Consider the following 18,474-nt stretch of genomic DNA (forward strand, 5'->3'; position numbering starts at 1 on the left):
TAAAAGTTCAGATTTAAAAACCAGCGCGTTGATGTCTTTTGTTCCGAAGGTTATTTTTAATAAATTTATTATTATTTTAAGACCTGACTCTATCAGAATTGTTACAAAATATCACTAAAAGTGTATACTAAGACTTCTGTGACATACTTTCCAATAATAACGATGGTATAAATGGTTTGTACCCAAAAAATGGTTACGAAAAAAGAAATGTCGAAATTGACTACGAAAATTTAATTCTGCCTTAAAGCCTTTCTAGAAAGGTCAGCTGTATGTAATTAAGTGTGTTGACACTAAAAATCGTGATAGTCTCTTGACATTTATATAATAAAAAGCTTACCTTGACATGAAACTAGAGTGGAGCTTAGTAATAGAGCGGCGACCACGACAAATGAACGCATCCTGTTAAAGTTTCTGTCACATTTATATAACCTGGGCTGCAGCATTATCACGGCACTACAAATTCATCGATTTAAATAAAGTTTTTGTACACAGCACTTTTTTCACAATTTTTCGTTTTTATTTTTTTATTACAACGCCATTGCGTTTAGGTGCGCGGGCGCAGCGATACCGTTGTTTGTGAAAGTGCGGAGTTGTCGGGGAGGTCCGTGTGGGGGCACTGTCGGCGCTAGACTGGCGGGGCTACGCATGCGCACCGCTACCGACAGTTTCTTCTCTGTTAACTTCTTACTTGTGTTGGGCAGGGGTGCGCAACATTTTTGAGAGCTTTCAGTTTGATTGATGAGAGATGTGGTGTTAAGCTTTGACTTTATTGAATAGGTATTTTCCTCTTGGTTGCTGTTTTTCCACTGTTTTCGGTTCAAAACCTCCCCTTAGGTAATAAAATATATTTGACCAAGTAGAGTTTAGATATTTAATGACATTTCGAGAACTGTCAATCGACCTTTCTTGTTAAGAGGTAAACTTTAATGTTTAACTTTAATTAAACTGTTTCCAAGCCTGCACAAATGTATCAAACAATTTAGGCAGACTCCTACCTAACAGTCTAATATCGTTATAGCTAATACCGAAACGACGAAACCAATTTTTAAAATCAAAAATAAAATTACACGTTACTCGTTTGGTATTTCAGTCTCACAAAGATTTCAATGGCAGAAACACCAATTAAAGTAGATTTATTGACAATCACCAAAGGTTGTGAACATCTGGGGCCGAACCCACTTCACTTTCAAACTCGGTCGTGCCTCGCGGACGTGGCGCGTAAATATCACCCAAATGGACACGGAGAACGCACTTTCCGCACCATAGGTTCCGGGTTCGAGTCCCCGACGATACACTGAACTAGAACTAAAAATTGTGGAACAATTACTTAGTTTACGTTCTGTATTTTTTGTTCTACATTAAATATCGAAATCTTGCCATCAAAATCTTTAGTTTTTATTTCAAAAAAGGCCATTTTCCAGGCACTTTTCAAAGGTGCACGCCTCCAGGTGACCATTCCTATGGATAAGCACCGGCATTAAACTCCATATAGTTACCGCATGGGTTACCCGAAAGGGCCCCGCGGCCTTTGTCTTACTTTTTAATCTTGGGTTGAAAAGTTTCAACCCATGCTGAAGGTATACTCTGCCCAAGAATGGGGCATGATGCACAGGATAAGCAACAATTTAAAAACTCTTTTATTTTGTAGACGATGAGGTCTCTACAATCCAAATGCCATGACAGAGTCAGCGTAACACTTAAACACGACTTTAACTGCGCGTTGTTTGTATTACATGCGGCGGTAATTCACCGGTTTAAACTTGCCATTCCTACAACTTTAAAAGATAACTATGATTCTCTAATGACTTTGAGAATTTTCCATCAGCCTTAACGTCAGTGGAAATGTCAACATACTGTTTAAGAAAAGCTGAATTTAGATGAGTTTATATAATTGTAATTTTTTTATACCACTTTGTAACTTTACACCGTTTTTGCAAACATCAATAATTAGATTAAAATTCTCAATAAGGCCTCTACATGTTGGACCTGTGTCCCCGTGCAAGCCTTTAAAAAGGACCGGGTCTCTTCACATGAAGTGATCCCGTGACTAAAAAGATGTACAAGATTGTACTGTAATATATTTTTTTGAAGAGTATCTTTTAAGTTTATTGCCCGTTTTTCTAAATAGGAATTACATTTAAGAACCAAGACTGTGAGACTTAGAGTAATTATTATCACGTTTTAAAGTGCCTGGAAAACGGCCTTGAAACATTGGATTCTCATTTTCAAACTTCCTCACCTTTTTATTCCTCATATCCTTTACTGCCTTCAACTCCTTTGAAAGTTTATTAAGACGACGATATAACAATATCGCTCCTTCATTGCCGACTACTGGTATACGTTACAATATTATATTATGCTGCTAAGAGAGCATGATTCGAGTCTCGTGCCCCTGACGCCTTGTGAAGGGTTGATTTACTTGTTATTTACCGAAATTCAAGGTCAAACTTTGGAAATAATTTATTTTTAAATATATTTAGAGTAGTATATTGCAAAGTACACGAAAACTGACGTGTACTTTAAACGTATTTACCTGGTAGCAATTTACAGAAAAAAATGGATCATCAAACAACCTCTTTTTTATCAATTTATGTTCCTTTTATGATTTGGAATCAAAGTACTCGAAAATACAATCGAAGCTAATTATGACTCGGTAATTTTTTGCGATGCTCTTTTGGCATACATTTTTAGTTTTGATTTTTCTGATTATAATAACTATTTTTGTCTTAATATTAACCCTGAATCTATACTATCAATATTATTATTTAGTTTTTATTAATGAGATCGTGTTTTATGTGTATGCGTTTGCGGTGCTATTTATATATTTGTAGTAAAGTGTCAGATTGCAGGTAATCAAGAGATTGTAGCCAATTAATGTAAAGAAGTTGTGTGGCATACTGATTCCTGATTACGATAAACGCCAAAACACCTAATAACCAATTCAGTAGTTACACTTGACATCATTTACAAATGTTTGACTACACATTGTGTGTGGTCCGTTCCATCGCATCGTCCGGTCCGCATACCTTTACAGAATTCCCTGCCAAAGTTTAATCACAAATTGGTCAATAGTTTAGGAATGCACAGATGACGTAGGTATAGACATATTTCTCTCAGTAATTAACATTTATTAGACTGAATTGACTTGAATGACAATGTAGTATTTTTAAAATGAACAGAATAGTTTTTAAGATTGTTTGTAAGTGTTTGTTAGGGTCATTACAACATATAAATGTTGGGATCCCCACCCTCAAAAATTATTGTTCACCCAACCGATTTGTATTTCACGAGAAATACTCGCAGTTGTAATTTTTTTCCTATTTACGCTCAACAAAAGAATCAAAGTTTTAGAATGTCCAATTGCACGCTTCAATAACATAAGTACACACAATTGTCACACCATAAGCTCACCGTAGAAGTTCCGGGTGCCTCCCATAATGGCCGTTCCAGATCATCAGCTGATACCGAAGCGAGACTGCAAAGTACTGGTACCTCGGCCTCCGGAAACTGACTATCACATGAGAGGCCAAGATAACAGCATACCATATAGTTTACTCTTTAGGTTGTAATAGCGCAAGCAATCACCGCAATGACTGCCCGGATAGCCGGATAGCCGCGTGGTTGAAGTCACCACGTCACCTTACTCTACACGACGTGTCTCGGGTTCGATCCCCGCGTAGGACAAGTAGGTGTGTGATAAATGAATGCTTGTTCGAAGATTTTGAGTCTTTGTGCATGTGATTTGAATGTTTTTGTAACCCCGTTAAAAGGAGTTTTCTTAAAGAGGGAGTCGTTTTGAAAAGTAGAAAAATAGATGCGCAGAACAAAAGATGACCAAGAAACAAGAATAATGCCCTAACCAATTTTCGGCCCAAGCGTGGGCGACGACACAGTTCCCTCTTAGTCTGATGGGATGGGAATCCGACACGACTGGAAAGAGATCAGGCACCAGGTCGCACATTTTTAGGTGCCTACCAAAAACGAATGCTGTAGAATCTATTTCTAAAACGCACACAATATTCGAAAATTAGTGCGTGCTTTGTAATCGAACTCAAGACCAAGACCTAAAATTCTCTTTATAAGTCACCGTTTATCATCATCATCATCTCAGCCTTTAGCAGTCCACTGCTGGACATAGGCCTGTCCATAAGTTCTCCAGCGCGACGGGTTCATTGCCACCTGCATCCAACTTGACACCGCGGTCTTCACCAGGTCGTCGGTCCATCTGGCAGGTGGCCGTCCGCTTGGTGGTACGTGGTCTCCACTCCAAAACTTTTCTGCCCCATCGGCCGTCCGATCTTCGCGCTATGTGGCCCGCCCATTGCCACATCAGCTTGCTAATCCTTGTCAGCGTTTATGCTGTTCAGGTTTATAGCGATAGTTGGACATCTAAGAACTACACTCTTCTTAATGGCAGGAACTGTTTGTAAGAAAGATTAAGATTTCAGTAGCCTTTTTAAATGATTGTAATTATAAACTTAGAGATTTTTCAATTTCAGGGAATAAAGCTGTCCTAATTCCATTTGAAGGAATGTGAAGAACAAATAAGACACAATTGCATTCTTTAAAATGCCAAGATTAAGTTAAATGAAGCTTTTAGCATAAATACTTGTATAAATGAATAAATTAGTTCCTCGACAAGGCATTTTATTTGCTAATGTCGTGTCAAACTGTAAATTGTGTTATTCATTCGGGTCATTTAACACTACACTTGTAATTGAGAACCGATTCATTATCGTAATTGGATTCACTTATTCTTGACTGGGAGATAAATGCATTTTAAACTACTGTGAATGTTTTACATGCTCAGAGTTTCGAAATTGCTCGACCTTAAGAAAATAATTTGAATTGAAGAAAAGAAAAAATCGATAGTAAAGGATTAAAAATACAATAATTTATTAGGGTTATCTTTGCGAATTTAATAGATGGAGTATCAAGTAAACACTTAAACACAAAATTTAACAGTGCTTTCGAGAAGTGTGATAAATTTACCACCACACTGCCATCTAGTGTTAAACTCAATAAAACATTGCAATAAAAGTCCTGATGTAACTCAAAAATTACAGCATAGATGGCGCTTACCTCGACAAAACCATTATTAGTATTATCAAGTTGCTAATAGATGGCGTGTATTTTACAACTGAAGCGACATCTATTGGAGAGATAATTCAACAGACAAAAACGATAGATGGCGCTTTAACAAGTGATTTAGTTGTAATAATAAAACAATAGGTGGCGTTGTACGTAGCTCAACAATAAAAAGCAAGTTTATATGTTATGGAAAAATGGAGCCACCATTACATTTATAAATATTTTTGTTTTAGTCCTTTTAGAATATAATAGTGTTGTTTCTTGTCACTAAACAAGCGTAACGTCAATCCTGAGTGCATGAAATCCGATCAGTCATGGCAAATTGCTACGAAGCTGCTCAAATCTTGAATAAGTACCAATCATGATAATCGGTTGAAATTATTGAGCTGCAGCCGCATTTTGTTCACACGGTGCCAAGGGGATAAATACACTTCTTTCTTTTCTTTAATTTAGACTCTTATAGTGATTTCACTTCAATATTTCAAACAAATTAAAACCAGTAGATAGGTACAATATGTTACTTCCTATCGTGTTAGGTATGTCTGTATCAAATATTCTTCAGTAATTTAAAAGAATGGCCAAAAGTCAATTATCGATTTAGTCAAACTCATGCATGAAAATCAAAAGCAGTTCAGTCATAGTCAAACATGGTCGGGATTATAATATCTAATATCAAACTATCTGACTGCATAGTACTACATACTACATACCTACTATAACTATTCAACAAAACTACAAACTTACAATATTTATTACATGTGCTATATCAATAAAAACAATATCAAACATACACGCTACAATTTATGACCAATTGACCAATCAATCATTCTTTTCACACAGCACGCGCGATTCACTAATCAAAATCGTAAAATAAGACGCAACTGCCCATCTATAAGCCATAAAACGGAAAAATTCACATGCACCATTGAATAATTCCAATTCGAACAACGAATGATGGGCCAAACCAAGACAGGTTTGCGGTGGCAAGCAATTATTCAGTCAAAATTCACTCATTGATCTGTGGCACGGTGGCAGAATGGTTGCGTGCCTTTGCATTTCGAAAATCGAGAATATCTTACCATAAACATGGCTGACGATTTCGCGCGAAGCAAACTGTCAAAGTTATGGAGCTGTTAAGAGGTTACAATTTTAACTGTACTAATTAAACTTGCGTGTGTATTTAAATGATACGTTGTGAAAATAAATTGTATGTCTGTCACATAGTTAATTTAAGCGATGGATAATAAATTAAATATGCTGTCAATGTGTCTTGAACTGAACAGCTGTAGCGGATTGGCTGATAAACTGCATTTGCATTACATAGTATCTGCTTTAGGAATGGGTAAACTAGTTGTCAGGCCTATCTGAAACACTTTCACTAAGTCGACATTTATTGCTATTAGAGTAAGCAAAACAGCTGGACACTTCTGTTTATGTATTTTATTAAGCATGATAAGGTTTTGCAGTTTTATTTTGACACTGTTCATTTTTGTTTTGTTCCCAGAAACATGTACGCGCTGTATCCGGTTGTTAAGGGGAGAGAGTGTAAGAAGATGACGACTAAAGGCCTCTGTACGAAAAGCAAAGTAGTAATTTCTTTTTTTACAGCTATTGCGTATTTACGTATTTTGTGTACAATATGCATAGGTAGTAATAGGTACTTAATGTCTATAATACTTTACATTTTATTTGTCAAGTTTCATGCCTAGCGCTTAGGTACGTTGCTGTTATTGAACATTGTTTTTTTAGTTACAGTCAGTTTATTTAGATACGGATTGACCTATCACTTAACTATGTCACCTTTTCAGGTTTTAAAGAGTTTCAAACAACCATAATTATATCGGTCAATCTGGTAAGTTTGTTGCTCCGTATGTTCTCCCGCAGAAGAGCATTAAGGCAGATTGAAGGGACGGCCAATCTAGATGCAATCCAGTATATTCTGACTGTAAAAAAACGCCACGCCAAGAATTTGATTTTGAGTATCTTAACACCATTATACCAATATAACGCCATCCATTATTATTCCACATTAATGTAACACAAATCAATGCAAGTAAATATAATCTTAACAAATACATGTCCGCGAATACTTCAGCTAAACAGCTAGTTAGTTGAGACACCTACCACTGTCTCTCAAAATAAAATATCGCGTGTGCGAAAGAGAGACAGCACTATACGCTGTGTATATCGCTGTCTCGCTTATACAACAGCAATAATATAACTTTAGAAGTTAGTGGTACTCGCTCGGTTGTGTCACGTGGTAACAGATTATAATCGTCGGTAATGCGAGCTGCCGACGGTTAATGAAATCATTGTCGAGGTTCGCCGTAAGGCTTTCGGTTAGCTGTAGACTTTATGTAGCTTGATTTTGAATGATTGTGAATAGGTGGATTTATATTTTGTTGGTTTGAAGATTTTTAGGAGGGTTAAGGGTTTATTTATTGGGTATTTATATATGTTAAAACACAATGTTTTAAAAATGAAGTCATCATGTGCATTATTAATTCGATATTTGCAATGAATCGGCAGGTGGTGCGGTGCGGATCAAGTTTATTGAGTCTAACACTACCTTCTTCCTCGCTCGCGGACGTTGGTATCCATGAGGAATAAATAAATGCACAAAAAAAAAGAAGAAGAAGCACAGCCACGTCCACAAAAGCAACAGTTCAGCTTTCAGGCTATGCTCGAAGAACCCTATTTTACATAACCCTATAGAAAACTGCTGACTTAATATAATACTACCCCCAAAAGCATGACACACTTGACCTATTACCGTGTCCTTTATCACGAAGTACTTTAGTTGAGTTCAAGCCAATTATTTTTAAGCTTAAAGTTTAAGATTCTTAGAAAAGTGCTGGTTCGATGTTATGTTATTTATGAATTTAAATAAACCGCTCAAGTGCAGTTCGGACTCGCAACCCTGGGTTTTGTATTATAAATTGGTCAGCCACATTTTTTACTGTACTAGTAGTGGCTAAAACTTGATTTAATTTGTTTTTATTGTTATTATAGCTTCAACAGAACAACGCCGTCCGTAAATATTTCCAATGTCTAGCTACGACGGTTCTTGAGAGATCAGACAGACGGATAGATCGCGGAGCCTACATAATGGGGATTTTTCAAACTATGTGATTTGATTTTTTTTCGTAACGAATTTTATGATATCAAGTGGTGGGTAGTGTAATTAAAATGATTTTTTTATTTGATTACATATTCTTGAAATATCCCTCAAGTGCAAAGTTCCTCTTTTCCTATCGCCAGAAAAACACCATGAGGACAAGAACACCCCGTGAATCTCAGTGAGGTTCAGTTGGGTCTCAACTAGGTTGTAGTTTTCCCGACTCCAGAAATGTATGCATGTCATTGAAGTCCTTCTAATCTGATGGCGTCCATGGTATACGGAGGAATGAGAACCTGGTGTGAGGATGGAGTTGAGCATAGATGTGAATGGATGGATTGTGCGAAAGAGTTGGTGCAATATGGCTGCAAACAGTTTTCATGGGAGATAATTTTAGATATGAGTTATAGAAGAAGACATGTTGAGTAGATTTAAATTTAATCCAATTGTCATTCATTCATCAGCCATTGTCGAGATATTGTATAGATTAAAAATAAGCCCAAAAGAACTAAGAACCGCCAGATCAGCAATTAGCTTATTACTATTGTTGTACGTCAAATTGTGTAAGTACGTTTAATCCATCAACTTACCTTCTTAAATAGTCAGTTTCATTATTTCATACAACAAAAAAATTATTTTACGTTCATAATTTAGTTACATAAGATATTTAACTTAATCTAGTCTAGTCACCTACCTAGACTTACATCAAACAAATCTGGTTTAAACTTGCACTCTAAACAATTATTTTATTGTGTCGGTAGCGCGTCTAGATAGATTACTAGGTACCGACAGCAATACCATGTAATTGAATGGTAATAAGTACAGACAGAATATCAGTTGAGCAACAAATATAAACTTTACTACAAGATATTAACAAAATAAGTTTATTAGACAGAATTAGTCACGTCTACAAACTTGGTAGCTACTAGAAGTAGCTAGACATAGAACAACAAGGTAATAAAAACTACCTGTATTTAACATTAAAAAGTACCTACATTAAACTACCTACATTAGCACAAAGTCTATTAAGACAAGAAGTATAGAAGTACTAGCTGTTGCCCGCGACTTCGTCCCCGTGGGTAGAAGATATAAGTTATGATTTATACCTGCCCTGTTCTTTTCACATTTTCCATTGTATCTTGTCTCCTATTAGTCGCAGCGTGATGGTTTATAGCCTAAAGCCTTCCTCGATGAATGGTATATTCAACACAAAAAGATTTTTTCAATTTGGACCAGTAGTTCCTGAGATTAGCGCGTTCAAACAAACAAACAAACTCTTCAGCTTTATATATTAGTATAAAGATTAGTATTAGTATTAGTATAGATAAGCTAAGTTTCAAAGTCGTAAAAACTAACAACACAGAGCAACTTAAAAATAAATGAAACTTCAATTAAATTAACACATAACATGTATCAAACAGGTACAACACTACTTGTTTATTTGCACATCTCAAGTGTAAAACTGACTAAAGACACGCATTACTAAAGACTACAGGATTCCTAGGTGACTAAAGAGATGCAATGACAGGTTTATATTGCGAGATTCCACTTCTACCCAAACTAGATTTTACATGCAAGTAAATAGGTTAATAAACATGGTTGCCGTTTCTCCTAAATTGGTATTTAAAAGGGATCTAAAACAGTTGGCATTAAACACCCACGTTAACACGCTAGAACACAATAAACCAACATAACGCCAATATAATATACCTACTCGTATTTCACAATGCAAACAAATTTATCCCCAAACTAAAACTATCACGCTCCATTCATAGCTCCCATTCACAACGTGAAGCCCGCCAAAACTATCAGTGTTGCCAAAATAACAAGTTGAATCACACAAAACAAACTATCAACATTAGCGATCATCATAATTTTATTTAGCCTCTGGCGAAACTGAGGCGTAAGGATTCAAGATGAGAAAAAAATGAACCCCTTCCGCAAAGAATTTAGGAGTGCCCGCGACTGGGACCGAATCCGACTTGCTCGTTATAAATTTTGTGTAAGATAACAATGCGTACGTGTGGGTGTGTGGTACACTCGCTGACGAGTATAGTTACGGCACGCAATAACGCTAACAAGCGTGCAAGCGAGAAGTAAACAATCTTGTGTAGCGCTGTCCCGCTTCCCCCGCCGGCAACATGGCGCGCTGACTCGGGCGCAGGCTCGAATCGTATCGCCTGCCCACTCAAGGTTCGCTGACTGCCGTTCTTTTGTTTTTAATGTTGCCGTGTGGGAATTTTTCCCCAGTCTGGTGTAGTTTAGTAATTATTATATTAAAAGTAAATTATCACCATTCTGGTTTTTATTTTGGTGAGTGTTTATTTAAAAGCTTCGTTTATTTTTTAACAAACCTAGTTTATTGAATTTTTAGAAAAAAGAACAGGTCAACACCAATTTTAAGGATAATAACACAAGTTCGTGTTCTTTTTTTTGTGTGTATTTGTTTTTACATATTTTTTTAACAGACATTTAACATACTTAGATTTGCCAGAACCTGTAGAGTAATTTAACTATGTAATTAAAACAGTTTTAACATAGATATCTCTTTAAAAACACTGCCTAAAGTTGTAGGGAGTTTTCAGTGTTTATTTACGTAAAAATACTCAAATATGTATGGCAGAAAATGTTAATTTAAAAGTTTAATTTACCACTTAAAAACTTTTTTAACACATTAAATGTCGGATATTTATTTAAATTTACACGCGTATTTGAAAAAAATGCCATTCCTCAGTTTAATAGAAATGTGTGGAGAGTGTTGTAATTATTTCGGGAACCCTGGACCGCAGACGAAAACAGCGTCAAGCCGAGGACCTGCTCAAACCGAACGTCTGCATACCGATCGTTGGTTTTTTATAAGCGCGCGTCGGTGCACGCCGCGCGGCGCCTGTGTGAGTGGGAGTGCGCCAGTGTGCGTGCGGCTCGTTCTCGCGCGCGCCGCGCTCCATTGTTGTATGCAGTAGACTCGCGACTCTCGGCCTGCCGCGGCCCGTTTCACGCGCTCGCCGACCACGACTAAAACTGCCGGCGATAAACAAAATAATGACCAGTGTACCACATTACGTGCATCGCGAGTGCAACAAGCGACAACAGTGTGTGATAACGAGTATGTAATGTGCGTGTTGTGTCAAACGGTGTGCGTTTTTCGACGTGTTTTGGAGTTTGGAGGCGCGTGGAGAGCGCAATGCACGTCGTGTTTAGGTATGTGCTGACCGATTAATTATGGCCCATCAGTGAGGGGTCGCTGGCCTGCAATTTCGCCACTGAGATCGTTTAGTGTATTTTTATAATCGGTGACAGATTTCGCGGCGGTACGGTGCGACCACGGCGTGTGGCGAGCCGAGCTATTTACACGACTGTTTTCGTTTACATATACAGAACTGGCTGGCGTCAACGTTTTCTAGTCACATCCGTCGTTCCTTGTGGTGTTTTATGTGCATTTGGCGCCGTCGGTGTGTTATCAGTCCTCGGGAAGTGTGTCGAGTAATTTATAACGTAATTAATACGTTATCGGTGACGGTGAAGCGATGAAACCGCGTGAGTTGTGAACTTTGCATCCAGTTGTGACCAGGCGATGGAATCTTGCAACTCACCTACAAGTCCCCCCAAAACTTTTATCAATGATAAACACCTGAAATATTAGCTATAAAAGGCATGTGAATGAATACTTCTTCAAAAAGAATAGTAAAAACCCCGCAAGATAAAGCACAGCGTTCATCTAATCATGTAGGTAGGTAGCGAAGATAAAATTACAAACCAACAGAATGCTATTTCAGCCTGATTTGAATATCTATATCCTTCACGTTTGAAAAGATAAACATCTAATTTGTACTAAACATGATTATTGTCAAGGCGTAAGGTTAATACTGCCAACCTAATAAACCTAATATTATGTGTGGTAAATGGCAGTGTTGACGGTATGAAGAAATGATACAATCTTACAAATGGACCGCAGAATAACTTAAGGGTTTGTGATATTCAGATTTCTACCTTAATAAAAATGTAATACCTGAGTAGATATGATTCGGATAAATATGATCGGTGTTTGCAAAAAAAACGTCGCAACGCGGCTCTGTTATTGTAAAAAAACAAACATTTTGACACATCGGTATCGTGTTAAAACTGCAAAGACCCATATATTAGATTAAATAAACTTTTTAAAACAACTAGAAACTTAAAATGGTATTTTTAATTAGAGGTCAAATAAAAAAGTAGCAGAACAAAACCGCAAGGCCCTATTCATCTTTCTATATAAAAAGATGTTTCCACTTCACGACAAGTTACTAAAATAATGCTTGTTAACTCGATACATTTCATCATTTTTAAATGGCATGATATACTTACCTACGATACGATAAACTTGTTTCTTATTCTTCAACAGAAACTATTAATTAAGTTTACTATGTCTGGCGGAATTATTGAAATGTTCTTGCAGTAAAATGACAACTCATAAGGAACGAAGTCGATAATTGTAATGCCATTTATTTTTATTATCAACGGGACCCCAATAAATAACGAAATAGCCCTACAAATGTGCGCAAACACACCTGCTTAATAAAAAAACTTGGGATGTCCTTAATAAAAACAAAGTTTATTATAACGAAATTATACAAATTACGAGGTTATTAAAGAAAAAAATGATTATTGTATAAATCGACCGGCGTCGGATCTGTAATCTGATAGGAGGTATCGTGGGCTTATATGTCGAAAATAAAGATTATTTACTTTGTACTTTGTTTTTGCTATTTATTCTCTAATACCTAAGCTTAATTTTCCAAAAAAAAATAAATCATAAAGTGTGCTCCACCTTTCTTATAATATTGTATTGCAAGAATAGGAGATTTGGTGAATTCCGAATTTATATCACTGAAAAAATGTAGCCGCTGATCTTCGCATGACATCATCCCTTGGCCAGTTTTAACACTTTAGGATACCTATAGGAAGTATTGAACCTTTAAAAGTCACAATTTCTTAAAGTTAGTGGATTTAAACAGGTTTATCGAAACCAAAAATACGCACCAAATCCTTGTCTCATTCAGACTAAATCTCCGACGCTGCGACCATTTCTCAACGCCGTGTCCGTGCAAACCAAAAAGAATAATATTTATAACCCCTTTATACGTTTTTTAAGAAAAAAATATATTTAAATTTTTCCTTTTTTATGGCTCGCGGTTAAACGACATCTCGGGGTCACCAGCGGCCGGTATAAAACTACACTTTTTTGCTTTTGACGTTTTAAGTGTAGGTACCATAGTCACTTTATATTCGTCTTCGAGATTTTTATGAGAAAACTGACTCCGCGACGATATTATCGGCCTTTATTATTGAAAATTGTCACAATTCAGTAGCAATTTAAAATTAAGCAGACATCCACGCTGTATAGTTCTGCACGGGAAAGAGATCTAAACACTTATTCTCAGAAGCGAACAATCGTCTTATTTTGGTCGTTATCTCAAATGAATTATTCATATAATCGCATTTCCTACGCTCGACGAGTATTATTGGATCTATTTTTATTATTGTTGTATCTGAACGTCGATTTTGTCGCTATAAAATCTTTGATTTAATAGGTAATAGTTTAACGACATAGTAGATAATTATAATTAATAGTAGCAGTAGTAATTTGACTGAATCAAATTAAACGCATCCGAATTTTGCAAATTGGTGCTGATTTTATCGTAGTAGTTATTTTTATTTAAATGTGTATATTTTTAAATCTAGTTACAATTTTTGCGAAACTTGTTTCGTTCACAATCTCAAAAACGAGTTACAAATCAAGTTTTCCTCAATGAATTAAAAAAAATGTTATATATTTTTAAACAACAAAGCCAGTCGCATTTACAGAGACAGCTATTAAACGCGTGCGGCTTGCTATGAGAACCTGCGCGAGAGTTGAGAATGCTAATGCGCTCGTGTTGTTCGTTGGGCACACGCGGAATACTGAATGCGTTTACAAATATACTGTGTAACTAATATAACCCACCATAAAATAAAATTTTCAATGACGTTTGGAACAATTCTTAAAAATATGACCCGAACGTGTCTAGTTTTAAAATCGTTTAGTTTTCTTGTCGGCGTTCATAAAAGTTGCTAGTAAAATAAGTAGGATATAATAATATTATTAATATTTGCAAACATGAGGTTGTTTCATGAAATCTAATGCGTATATTTTAAACTTGTAAAAATATCATTTATTATTATTATTGCATTATGCTGTTAATAACCTTAAACCATGTTAAAATTGTTTCTAGATATGACGGATGACAAAGTAAACGCGTAATAATTGTAGCATACTAAATTATATAAATTTCTAACTACTGACCACCAAGAAAAATCTAAAACAAAAACTTATACACCGTTGACCAAAATTTACTAAATGTACAACCGACAACTTGTATTTCACCCTACAAAAAAACTTAAAAAAAGTAAAATCGCCGTCGTATACCAACCACACAAACTCACTAAAAAACATTTAACGACCCATAAGCGCGGGTCTTCTACATTTCAAATTTCCATTCTTTGGAATTCAAATCGTTGCGTTCGGATAGTTTGTCATTGGAATTCAAATTGATTTCGATATGTCATCGAGTGAGATTCATGGTAGGCCGTTAATCTCAGTTTATGATTACCATACGGGCCACGTAGTCGTTCTTTGTACCCAGTCATGTAATGCCTGACCTGTGTAATAGGAATTCTAGACTGATTGTAGCCTCCATTCATAGTGAAAACTCGTGCAACTTAAACATTTACATAGTGTTGTGAATACCATAAATAACAGATGATTTATATTATGCCATTCAGCCAGGTTTTTCGGAACTCGGCCTTTTTGGTTCGGTAGCGAAACGGCCAGATCTCACAACAGTTTATTCTGTTTATCTAATTTTATCATCATTAGTCTTTTAATGGCTCTGTAATTAAGGAAGAAAAAGTAATAAAAATAAAACATACATGTGATATCTACCGTGACGGTATAAATTTTGTCTCCGGAGACCGTAATGAGCATTTCCTAGAACTGGCAAAGATTCTACGATTCGTCCAAAAAGACTCGAGAAAAAAATATGAATGCATTCGTTAAGATCGTTGGTTGGTCTTATTACAAGAGCTTAGAGTTCAAAATTGTTATATGTGAACTAGTTTTTGTGGCTAACAACTTTGTTCACGAAAGTCCGCGCCAATTTTTTCCGTCAAGGGTGATACGGCGTCCTTTTCTATTCTTACGGAACATAATTAATTATTAGAGGTCATCATGTCTTCAGAAACATATTAAAACCTAGCAACAAACCTCCATGAAGCTAAATGGCAGATAACAGTATCTTAATTACGTGTAAAGTCCCTTATATTTCAAAATTTTATTCAAATCCGGTAGTAATCTATGAGTAATCAGTTTTTGTTGCATCAATAACTATTTGTTGAATATCTTGATAATGCTGCATGATTAAAACGTTGAAACTACCTACTGACTAAATAATTATATTTTTCAAATTTTACAATTAGTAATAATATTTCATCTTTCTAGATTTGTTCTAGTTAAATGACTTTAAGATGATGCAATCTATTCTTTTTTTTAGATCATTGCAAACCTAAAGCTTCCCCATTAGTATGAAACACTATAATTAACAAATTTGTCTAAAAGCTATTTAGTATTTATTTTCTCATAATCAACTTTTCTTGTCTTAAAGCATCACCATCATTCTTCTCATTAGATCTTGATATTTTTAGATTCTACCGAACCAAGTCTTTTCTGCCCTTCGAATTAACCAAGTCTCATTAAAACCAGCTGAATATCTTACAGGTAAAAGCCGCTTAGCCGATCTGTTGACAAAATAACCTATACGATCAATTCTTCATTCAATTAAACTTAGTCACATTCATACGTATTAAACTATTAACCATGAGTATGTAGGTTTGTGTGTAACTAATATGTATTTTTTTAACTTTATCTTAATAGGTATACCACTTAATTAAATGTTAATAGCATCCTCTTAACGGACATACTTGCTCCTGTTTTTTTTTTTGTCATATGCTCTTAAAACAGTCAGTGTCACCAGATCGCAACGTATTTTTTTGTGTTAATACAGGGTGTTTCAGATTTGCATTAAATATTCTTAAGTAGCAACTCCCTTTGGCGATGCTATAACGGATTGGTTTTGTCATAATTGATTATTCCAGTTGTGTATGAAACAGTCTAAAGTAGTGAGGAAGCATGATCGTATTTTACGTTGACAGTTTAAGCGTTGATTCCCGAACGGATGTACACGAGTTCGAATCCGGCCACCTCATATTTTTCTTGTGAAACGACGCGCTATACGCGGCCAACTTAATTGGAATGTTTAAAGAAGGTGTATATTTATATTTCATGACCAATTACGTATTAATTTTTCTCAAGAGAACTTAACAAAAAAGTCCAAGGTGTGTAAATAAATAGTCATGTCATTAAATATATTAGCTACAGCTATCTTATCCATAAAATTAATATTCGCGGCAACCGCACGCTAACTCCCAAACGAGTATTGCCTAAGTTTTGTCCGGCCAAAGAAAAAAGTTCCTTTTGACTACCCAATTACTTACGCGCAGTCAACCCTCCGAATTCCGACGCATTATATTCTCGTATAGTACAATAATAATCGTTTTTCCCAACAAGCTCACGCACATCTCCTTTGTAACCGGTTTTATTCCAAGCAAACTGATCAAACAATATTAAGCCTTAAAACTGAAGCAACAAACTCGACTTTCGTGTAACTTCAACTGTATAACTTATCTCCCAAAATACTGTTTTGACTGTAGGTATGTTCATTGACTTTTTTGGGTTATTTTGAGTTATCTTTTACGGTATTAATGTATGTGTCAAAATGCAAGGAGCGTACCGTTTTAGATAAGGCCGTATCAAAATGTGTATAATTATATTTAATTACTTCTAACGGGAGAGGTGAAATGCTATCTTTCCAACGATCCTCCTTGGCTGTTTACTTACACTGTGTGGTTTTTAATACCCATAAGAACGCATAGATTTTGATTACATTTCCGCCTTAAATGATAACATACATATCATTAAAATGGTGAAGGTTTACCTCACCCAGATGATTCACAGACAAACATGTAGGTTGACCATTAATCTGCTTTCGATAAAAACAAAATTGGTTATACGGTTATTCCGTAATTTGCGGTCTGATATGAAAACCACAAAATAATTATTTGACATTAAGTACAGCAAATAGGTGAAGTAATTCATAATGAATTAATTTAAACAAAACTGGTTGTTTGAACCAGATAAATAATTTAATTACATAACAATATATCAAAACAAAAACGACACTTCGAACCCATGACGTGCCGCGGGCGAAATGCTGTTTAGCGTTTTACGACAGCCAATTCTAAAAGTCTTGTTCTAAAGGAAAAAAGAGTATAATAAAAGGATTTTACATTCGGTCGGGTTACCGAGTGTCTGCGAGGGTCCAGGCTTGAAGAGCACGGTAATTGGCCCCCGCTACTGGGTTTAATAGGCCGCTAACAAATGTGGTGTGAATTGGCGGGGGCAGGCGATTTCTGCGATTTAGAATCGAGTTAATCCGTTAAAAAAAAGTTGAAAGGATGACTGGATGACACAAGTTACCTTTGCCTCACGATTCGAATTAAAAAATAAATTGATACTTGACAGTTCAAACGTCAACGTCACTTTCTCATTTCAATTTTAGATCACGTTTTATTTTTATATACGGCCGCTTTCTATATTCGATCCCGAATCTAAGATTCCGATCAATCCAGATTTTACTCAATCCCTCGATTGAGCTTGAATCTGCATTTCATTAATCGATCTCGTCTCGAAATCCATCGAAAAAAAACGGATAGATCGCCCTGCTAAACGTTTTTTTTACGCATGTGCAGAAAAAAGTACTTCAGCGATTATTAATGAGTAAAATGGTGGCTTTTTTCTTAAAGCTTATCTATTTTATGTATAATCACACTAGAAATTGCACAAAATACAAAAATAAAAGATTGGGAAGTCGTAACGGTAAAATACTGTAATTATCTTCTACTCAAGATTAGAAAAAGCATAAACGACAATAAACGTTTATTGATGAGCAACGGAACGTCAGTCAATCGAAAAGTTGTCAGTCAGTTTGACATTAACATAATATATTTTAAAATTGCAAGTTTATTTGTTTGTTTGTTTTTCCGATGTGTCAGTTATAGAAATAGAATACAGCGGTAATATTCGAGCGCGTTCGGAATAAGTTGACGCGCCATCTGTATAAGAAACTGTATAG

General features: G+C 35.8%; 1 long non-coding RNA gene across 1 annotated transcript; it reads left to right on the forward strand.

Moving 5' to 3' along the window:
* Positions 1-6,109: 6,109 nt before the first annotated feature.
* Positions 6,110-8,816, forward strand: LOC113498353. The gene is made up of 3 exons (XR_003400986.1): positions 6,110-6,495; positions 6,596-6,943; positions 7,621-8,816. It is a non-coding gene; the product is annotated as an uncharacterized LOC113498353 (long non-coding RNA).
* The last annotated feature ends 9,658 nt before the right edge of the window (positions 8,817-18,474 follow it).

The sequence above is a fragment of the Trichoplusia ni genome, chromosome 10 (assembly GCF_003590095.1).
Source record: "Trichoplusia ni isolate ovarian cell line Hi5 chromosome 10, tn1, whole genome shotgun sequence".
Classification (NCBI taxonomy): domain Eukaryota; kingdom Metazoa; phylum Arthropoda; class Insecta; order Lepidoptera; family Noctuidae; genus Trichoplusia; species Trichoplusia ni.